This window comes from Clinocottus analis, unplaced genomic scaffold, assembly GCF_023055335.1.
Source record: "Clinocottus analis isolate CAN_PGR_092001 unplaced genomic scaffold, fCliAna1.0.p SCAF_22, whole genome shotgun sequence".
NCBI classification, from domain to species: Eukaryota; Metazoa; Chordata; class Actinopteri; order Perciformes; family Cottidae; genus Clinocottus; species Clinocottus analis.
Window position 1 is genome coordinate 9,028,467 of NW_027175954.1, and position 9,034 is coordinate 9,037,500.

Sequence of the window (9,034 nt, forward strand, 5' to 3'; positions counted from 1 at the left end):
TGAAATGAAGAGATAAAAGAGTTAATCTTCTACCGTTTCTAAACCGATTCCCTCCATAGCTCCCTATTTATGTACGAGGAAAGAAAGAAAAAAAAACTTGCTCCATCTCTCCCAGCCTCTCTCCAACGCTCCCTTTCTGTTTCATGTGGTTACTGGAACAACAATGTACATTCTGAGTGCTAGGCCTTTGATGTTGTTGCATTCACCGAGCCGTCTTAAACCGGAGAAGAAAAGAGAGGGCAAAAAAGACGCAGGAGATATTCTGTGGTGTGCTTTTTCTCTCCCTCTCTCGCTCCCTCTTTCCATCTCTCTCTCTCACTGGCAAGGCATCTGACATCTCCCAGCAAAAGACAAATTCGGTTTCGCCTGTTAAGTCGTCAGTCAAAGCTGCGAAAGAGTTTTTTCTCTTTCTTGCTCTCTCTCTCTCTCCCTCTCTGCCTCTTTCTCTCCCTCTCTCTCTCTCGCCGTCTTTGCTTCATTTCCGTGGATGCGGTGTTGTGAAGGCCGCTTACACGCTTTTCAAACAATAACAGTTCACCCCCCCCCCCACCGCAAGTTTCCTCTCTGCCAGAACCCTACACATGCCAGCACATCCTTTAGAGAGCCTTGAACCGACAACAAACACTAAGCATTTTCACCGCCGAGAGAAAAGAGGGGCCCATCCGCAAGCCCCTGTGTAATTAAACTAGATCTAATACTGTTATATGTTTCTCTTAGTGAGAGGGAGCGTTTCAGGGGCCTCTTTCTCACAGCAGTGAATAGCGGTTTCCAGGTCAACACAATGGCCTGCACAGAGTGGAATGAAGCTATAGGAAAGGGACATTGCAGGTTTAGAAAATGCTTTCAGAGTGTGATATGTGCACTCTGGTACTAAGCGCAGACAACCCACAAAATTGCGTCGATGAACCTAACCCTGTCTTTGAGCTCCAACTTGCTCACAACCCAAAAATTCTAACATGTCTGGACTGTTGGACAAATGGCAAAATAAAAACCTTGACCCATGAACCACAGCATTTACATGCACTTCATTCTTTATTTTCTTACTGTCAATAAACCACAGTGATGATAAGCCCAAAATCAACTTGTGGGTCTGTCTCGCAATAAAACTTCAATCTTTCGAAACTGGGCACCATTATTTAATAATGTATAAAAAAAGACAGACACTGTAGTTTAAACAAAAAATCTAATGTTACTTAAACAGAGATTGAAGCATTTTTTGGGTAATATTTTCAGCGAGGCATTTGGTGCTTCGAGTGAGTATGTAAGTCACCAAAACGGTGTATAAGAGACTTAAAATGAACTACGGTGGGCATGTTCATATCATTGAAGGAACATGTCAGGCAGTGCAACAATGTGGCTCATTTATATGTTTTAATAGGTTTTGGAAAACAATGGAGCACAGAGGAATACGCGGCCTGGTGTCCTACAAATTGCATTTCAACACAGCAAAACTGCAAAATTGAGGGATGTATGTATTTTTTTGGTTTAGAAACGTTGAGATTCAAAGTATCTGTGATCTGCAGTAACGCTCGATTACAAAGTTGTTTTCTGGCGAGTGGCTTGAGCGTAAGATATAACAAGTTTGGGATACAACACTTGTTGATAATATCCATTGAGTGGCTTTTTTTTTCTTTCTGGGGATTTCTTGACAAGGAGAAAAATATAGACGATAACTAAACGTATCATTCAAATAATGCTTACTTCTAAAACCTTAATGCTTTAGAACAACCGTCACGCTGAGCCAGCTCTTCTCGGACACATAACTCCACAGTGAAAGGTTCCTGACATGATGCCAATTGTACACGGCATAGTTTTAGCACCAGGGCCTCTCTTTTACATATAAGAGACAACCTGTAGGGTCTGAAAACCAACATCCTTCCAGTGCCTCTGTTCATCGCCTTGGCAGAAACGCACTACATCTCAATCTCTCTCTGCTGCGGTAGTTCGCTGGGCATCGCTTTACCACCATACCGGCCTTGCTGCTTATACTGAGGGCAGCAGGAAGACATGAAAGACACAATCAAACACGAGGCATCAGAGCTGTCACTGCTGCCTGCAGAATGCAAAGTGTTATCAGAAATAGAGCTGAACCTGATCCTCTGGTGCTCCGTCCTTCCCACAGGCAAAGTTATCCTTTCAACTCCCTGTGGCTTTCAATAACACACAAACAAGAAAAACAACGCCGGCCTCGTCAACTACAGGGATGGCTGTGCGTTTGAATATTCAGACAACATGAGAATACTGCTAATGGTGTGATATCTGAAAAATGTTCAGCTGCCGAGGGACTATAAAAACGGATAAAATAATGTGTATGATTTCATTTGAAATGAAGGCGCCACACACATATTTTTTAGTATATCCGTGTTAATTGTATCGATAGAAGCATCCAAGGCACAGTGACACGTCTATACGATGATCAACTGGAAGTTGTTCACAGTGGAGTAGGCCTATAGCCTCTTTGAATCGCTCAACACAGTGGCACTATTGTCACAATAATGGGAATGTGTGAGGATATGCAGAGAGAATACCCAGAAGCCTCTAATACCCCACTGCGGTGCAGATGAAAGAGCCCACCAAGCCAAATCACTTTATCAGCCCAAACAGCCTCTCTTATTGCGGGATGTCTTTCAGACGGTGGGTGCTGAGATGTCACACCACTAATTGAGAGTCACAACAAGGACCCTTGTTTGGCCTGCTCCACCAGTTGTGTACAGCTACTGTAATCACCACAATAATTTGCCTCCCCGAAACATCAAATGACGCTGTGGAAGCTGGGAGAATTTGCGACGCACCCTTTGATCTTGGAAATTTAAACAAAGTGAGTTCTCACTCTGCGAAGGGTGTGAAGGTTACAACGTCCTGCCCTCCTAGGTCTGACTATCGGGCCCGCTTCTGTCTGAAGCACCTCTATTGTCGTTATTATTATGGCTACAAAAGCAACAGACCGATACAAGTCATGCATTAAAAACAAATGCAACCAGGGGTTGACCAAGGGACTTGTTTATACACACTTTGGCGACAGGCTTCAAGTCTTGATGATGGCGCTTTTCATCTTACATAAAGTTTTGTGTCTGTAAATATCTGTGAATGTCTGAACATCAATGCATCAGTGGACTTCAGACTAAAGATACAGGTGCTTTAACAAAAGGCTAACATCAGCATGTGAACACGGTCCAAATACAATGCTACCATCTTTGTGTTTTAAGCAGTTATAATGTGCAGCTGAAGCTGATGGGAGAGAGATTAGTTAGGTAGGTATTCAATCATGCACCCAAATGTTTGTCTTATCATCTTGAGGGGAGTTGGTACATAACATTCACTGAATAAATTACCATAATCACTGTGGCACGTGAGGAAAAGTCGGACAAACAACAGAGTTAGCGCAAGTTTATCCTCTGGGAACCATTGACATCTGTGCGAAATGTTTAGTCGATGTTAAACTATTTCACAGTTCAGGTGAAAACCATGACCTGGTGGGGGCGCTTGAGGAAAAGTCAAAAGTCAGCAGATCAACAAATTCCCTAGCATTCATTTTCTGGCCACCTCGGAGGTCGGTGCTAATTTTCAATGGCAATCCGTTGCTGACATTTCAAAAAGCCTACTTTTCTTCGTGGCATGATACATTTCCAACCTTAATTTTGGGAACAATGCAGAGAAACAACTGGCACACTGGGCCACAATAATCACACACAGAGACAGATAACACGTTGCCTCATCTACTCTCCTTATCTGCTTCCCAAGCAGCTAAAGCCACCGAGGAGGAACACTTGACACTGATTTCCCATCATTGTCTGTGAGCGACCCCATCCGTTCCTCTTCTCCCTTTGTGGTCCCCTCAGTGAGATATGTGGGCTCACTCAGCCATGCGTACTGACGTCTAATTAACAGCAATTAACCCTGGCCTCGATCAAGGGCCGCGGAGCTCGGAGATAATGAAGACACTACTGTGTTTAACAAAAAAACATTTGACACCCTGCATTTGTCACCCTGGCCGCTTCCCCCACGGCTGACTGACGATGGAATGTGATCGGCCGACTCGGGGAAAGTGTGCCCTCAATATTGCTGTGGCTGCTGGGTCAGCGCTGTGATGTAGGAACGAAGATACCGTACAAAGGAAAGGCCGTTTTGATTTTCAGAGTGGATTTTGTGCGGCGTCAGATGTTATATACATAGGAAGGTATGGGCCAGTACAGCTGGTGTGTGGCATACCTTGTTTTGTGTGTTTTAATTCTCATTCGTTGTTGCTGAGATAATGGAGTTCTTTGCCAATCCCTCAGTTTCATCTTTGGTCCCGCTCCAATCCCTCTGCAGAACTGGAGGCAGACCTAGAAAACAGAAAATAGGCACAGGACACATCCACACAGTGTTGTGGTCTTTTGTTTGACAGACAAAGGTATTTTGCATAACAGAGATAGTGAGCAGATCTCAGATGGGGTTTTGGAAAGCACCTTGTAATCTTGAGCAGAAGGACGATTCAAGTGTCAGTCAATCTCCCTTGTGAAAAGCCGTCAGGCTAGTTGGAGCCTACGGTGCAAAAATAGCTTGAGAGATAGAGGACACCCCTGCTCTTCCCCCACAACTGACCTTTGAAGAAACATGTCTACATCAAATACTCTGAATTATCTATTCAAATGCCTGGAAACAATCTTTAGACAATGACACATCAATCAAATGCTCCCTGAACCGGGCATGGTTGTTTATATAAACGCTGTCCATCTGGGGGAGAGATCTCAGCAATGTTACATCTCTTTTTCTGTGGGGAGATGGCAGGAAAAAAAAGAAAGAAGGAAGTTCACAGAAAAACTTAAAATTCTGCTTTTTTTTCTTCTTTTTCTCAAATCCCAGCGTGAATGTGTCGGCGAGCTCGTGGTATGCACCCAGATGAAAAGTAGAGGCCATCCCTTTGAAATCCTCCTCAAGTCAAAATTACCATTTCATTTCAACTCCAGCCAGGAAACGGAGAGCGGGGCCACTGCTAACTGCTTTGGGCATATCGTTATTTATTGTGTGTAAACTTTGGAGGAACATTGTTGCCTGGGAAAATGTGCTGTGTGGGTGGTGAAGTGAGCAGTTGGAGCTGCCACAAAGGAAGAGATCAGGCCTATTTTCTCTGTAGGAGGAACACATAAAAGTAAAAATAAGGCCCATTATTACAGAAAAACAACATCAGACTTCTTTTCTCATAATATGCTAACAGCCAAAGAGTTACCACTGAAGCTAAACAACCAACCAGTTGACCCTATTTAGATAACTGTATTATATATTTTTTTTCTCCTGCTCTTTTAATTAGTACGCTTTCAGTGTTAAATGGGCTATTATCTGGGTTGGAACTAACTGTTTTCTCTTTAAAGGTCACATTAGGCCTGTCATGTTGTTTTATTTAGTTGGCTTTATTTACCTCGACACAGCAGGGGGTTAGCATTACCTGAACTACATACAGTGGACTTACTCACAGAAACCATATGCTTCTCACAGTCTTTTAAAAGCAACTCAAAATGAAATCATTTTCAAATCATACATTTCATTTAAGCGGGATAAAGGATCAGGAATGTAGCATCTTTCCAAATCTTCACTATTCCTATTACTGGTAGCTTAATGTTTCATGGTCTTTCACATTCACTACATGGCGTTAGGTGTATTTGTTGCAGTTATGCAACAGCAGATTATATAAATAATAACCTATTCTGGCTGAAGCCATACATCATGAGGCAGTTACAATGACACACAATCCAATACCCTTCACGAGCCTGGACTTACACGAGCGCTAAAGCATGCTAAAATGTTCATAATCACATTGATAAACTGTCAATGTTTGGTGAATGTAATGCTTACATTGCTCGCCGTGAAAGCAAAGGGATGAGAAGTTGATGAGAATGTATAAACGAACAATGTCATCCCTCAAGTCAACTAAAGTCTAGAGCTACACATTAACTAATAATAAATACAGGTGAAAAGAAAGTGCATCAATTAACTAGATGTCGTGTAACAGGATACCTGGCAGCAAATCATGAAAATACAACAGCAATCCAGAGCAGCGAGTCAATGCTTTTAGTGTGCAGACCAATGCACACTCACAAGTGAAATATAAAAAAAAAGAATAATATCAGCAGGGAAGTGGAATATGCTTCTTGAAAGATATTTTTTTATGATGCACTTGTTCTACTGTGACAACATGTCACTACTGGAATCCATTGTAAGCGGCATAAGTCTAAGATGATTACACTCTGCATGATGGAGGACGCTACACACCTTCTATAGCTTTATGTCAAATCTACAGAGGGGGCGTGTTTGATACTTAAAAGACAGCTTTTAGGCAAAGTATTCCTTTAAAGTTACACTAATCCAAAATTTTACAAAAACAATGGTAGCCGCAGTCAGATGAGTTCAGCTCAAAAGGTCCTGACTGACCAGCACCCATCAGTAGAGAGACAACGTTCGCAACTAGATGGTGAACATTGTGGAACATTTAGCAGCTTGAGAGCAACATATATTTTGTTGTTGATAGACTAACACAGAGCCATCACAAGAGTGAATATATAATGTGTCATGTAAGAGTGTATGGCTTCAAACTGATACTAATGTTGGGTGAGGCTTTTAGATGCGTTTGCTAAAATGTTAGCCATCGACTTTATTAAGTAACATGAAAATATATGTTTTTAAATTGATCTGCTGCCCCCTACTGATCAAAAAATCAATCCAGGCAGCTTAAAATTTTGGATGGTAAATTGCGATTACGATACACAGAGGCGTCATACCAAATTAAAACCACGTTGCAGTTTGGCAGTGAGCATTGTGCTGCTTAAGCATTGGGCAATACGTTAATGTAGAGAAAAGAGAGAAGACAGAGAGAAAGAGACTCCGACATTTGCTTAACATATACAAGCTTTATATTTCACCTAATCGTGTTATTTCCATTTCATCCACAGATTTAACACACACTTGACGAGAAACCATTCATACTGTAAATGTTGTGATATTCTTCACTTGTGTGATGGCTGCTGTCTTGTGCTTAATAGAAATAAGACCACAAAGAGAGGGTGTGGACGGAGCCCGGTTGATTCATGACCAGCGGGGAAGCAGCAGAACTTTGTTGACTGTGTTCTCGTCTAACAAAAAAGTACATCTAATCTTAAACATATGGTCGAAGCTGCGGATTCATGCATGACAGCATGCAGAGTGTGGAAAAATACTGCTGTTGTCTTTTTTTTCTCTCCCAAAAATGTACGTATGCTTCTTTACGTTCTGGATGTTTTACTGGTTTCAGATATTTGGACACCACTAAACCTTTTTTAACTTTAAAATTGTTCCAAACAATGAAAAACATATCTCACTTCTTGGTCAAATATTTTGCTCTGCACTTCTCTTTAGGCTGGTCAGGATAGTAAGAGTACTGAATACATAGGAAGATACATCTAAACAAGACGTACAGGAGTTTGTTAGAGAAAGCAACACAATTCTCACTGTTTGATTCCCTTAAAGACTTTGTAAGGCCTGTATGTCAATATCGATTCAGAGATTCACAAAAAGCGGTATGGGAGTATGTTGTGTGCTCTTATGTTGCTTATTCCCCAAACACAGATGATAACTGTATTTGGACATTTATTATCAAAGTTTTGATGTTTTTCGAAGAGCACAGTGAACAAAGGTTCTCACTACGATCTTTTCACATCTAGCGAAGTGAATCACTCTTTTCTTTGTAATGCAGGACTCCAACGTTCCTGTTCTGACTCATGTCGACTGACCTTAGAGAAATTCTGAAAACGTGTCAGTTAAAAAGCAAGCTGGGTGTTACATATATATTTGGACTACGTGGGCTTGTTCATTTGTTTTATCTATCCCACTTTTTTGTGTCCTCCACTGTGATTTATTTGTACTGGCCTCAGTGACATTGTATTTGGCTGCAACACTTATATATTTTAACAAGGACTGTTGAGGGTAGAGGGAAGTGTTTGACTAAACTCGAGTCGGGTCTTCTCAAACATTTAAACACGATTCTCTCCGTGGGGGACAGATGTTTACCTCAGCTGGTTCTATTCCCGCTGCACGGGCCCGCCGGTCCCTCTCGGATCTGCACTCTGGAACAGCAAAGAAGAACAGGGAGAGTCAGAAAAGAAGAGTGTGCGATAGGTGAGGAAAGAAACAAAGACAGGGGAAGTAAACAAACCAACTGAGAGAAACACAAATATAAGAAAAAGACAGACGGAGACAAGAGGGAGTCAGTCGAACAAGACGAGAACATCTGACAGGAAACACACGCTCTGATACTTTAGCCACTGACCTCTCGCATACAGGAGTGGGGGTGGAGGCGGCAGGGGCTCTGCAGGCCCCTTCTGCATGGCTTGTCCCTGGCTATGGGGCCATGTGCAGCACCTGGCTCCACGCCAGCGCCCAACGCCCCTTTTGTGGTGGCCAGAGTGATCGGTTGGGGTCTGCCTTTGATCCCGGGCCAAGTATTCATCTCTAAAAGGAAGAGGAAGAGCAGAAAAAAGAGAGAGAGAGAGAGAAAGATAAACAGAAAAAAAGAGGGAGGGTGGGAGGAGAAAAGTCAACCTCTGCTGCCAATTATTGGAAAAACATCAAGGTCTTTTCAGTCCGTGTAAGAGAAAGAAGAGAAACGAGGGAAGGGGAGGTAGAAGAAGAGATAGCCGTTTGATGGCTTGGCTCAGTGTTAGTTGGGGGATTGTGACGAGTCGAGGCAGAAGATGACCTGCACGAGGTGATTACAGGTGGAGAGACGGATTTATCTGGCTGCGAAGACTCTTTGGTTTTTTAGTGTTTTCTTTTTTTGTGATTCCTGTATGCCCTTTTGTATGCTACTTTGACTATCTCTCTCAGACTCCCCCCGTCTTCCTCTTGTTGTTGACGTCCTTATCTGTGACTTTCTTTCTAACCACGGTGTCCTGTTAAACCAGCTCACAAGGACAAATAAAGGTCATTTCTCTGTCTGTGTTGAGGTGTTTCTGTCTCTGTCCATCTATATCTTTCTCTCTCTAGTCTTGAATCCCCAACACACACATGTGCACGCTCACACACA

The 9,034-nt window shown here is 42.5% G+C and overlaps 2 protein-coding genes across 4 annotated transcripts in view; both read right to left on the reverse strand.

Annotated features, from left to right (window-relative positions):
- Window positions 1-9,034, reverse strand: part of ccdc40 (coiled-coil domain 40 molecular ruler complex subunit) — a 313,416-nt gene that overhangs the window by 128,817 nt on the left and 175,565 nt on the right. The window lies entirely within an intron of this gene.
- LOC137793007 (axin-2-like) overlaps window positions 1-9,034 on the reverse strand; it is a 71,860-nt gene that overhangs the window by 37,853 nt on the left and 24,973 nt on the right. For 2 of the 3 annotated variants that reach the window (XM_068588890.1, XM_068588892.1), the window contains exons 3-6: window positions 8,279-8,460; window positions 8,020-8,075; window positions 4,449-4,524; window positions 4,210-4,325 (exon numbers count right to left, since the gene is read on the reverse strand). The gene's annotated coding sequence lies outside the window, so the exon portion shown is untranslated. The remainder of the gene's footprint in view (window positions 1-4,209; window positions 4,326-4,448; window positions 4,525-8,019; window positions 8,076-8,278; window positions 8,461-9,034) is intronic. The other variant, XM_068588891.1, reaches the window with a different exon arrangement.